Below are 361 nucleotides of genomic sequence, written 5' to 3'. Positions count from 1 at the left end.
GAGCGTAGCCTCTAACCCAAGGAGCCCCTCGCCAGCCGGCCCAAATTGGGTTGAATCCCTATTGGTAGAAGGTACGAGGAATTGCATACCGCAGATCGCTGATCGCAGATCGCAGATTGCAGGCTGAGGGCTTTTCCTCGTGATTTGGAGCCCCATCAACACCCCCTGCCTCCCAGGAAGCAGGACGCGGCATGCCCACCGATCGGTGAAAGCGGATCTTACGCTCGGTCCCCCGCCCATTAACCCATTAATTAGGTCGCCTAGTTAGCGTTTTCCCCGCGTCGCGTCACGTCGTCGACCGTCCATCCCCCTGGCCTGCTTGGATGATGAATCCCAATTCGGGCCAAGTCGGTGCGGTCCA

Source organism: Tigriopus californicus, chromosome 10, assembly GCF_007210705.1.
Source record: "Tigriopus californicus strain San Diego chromosome 10, Tcal_SD_v2.1, whole genome shotgun sequence".
Lineage (NCBI taxonomy): Eukaryota > Metazoa > Arthropoda > Copepoda > Harpacticoida > Harpacticidae > Tigriopus > Tigriopus californicus.
The sequence above is the reverse complement of the archived record's forward strand: the minus strand, read 5'-3'. Positions refer to the sequence as shown.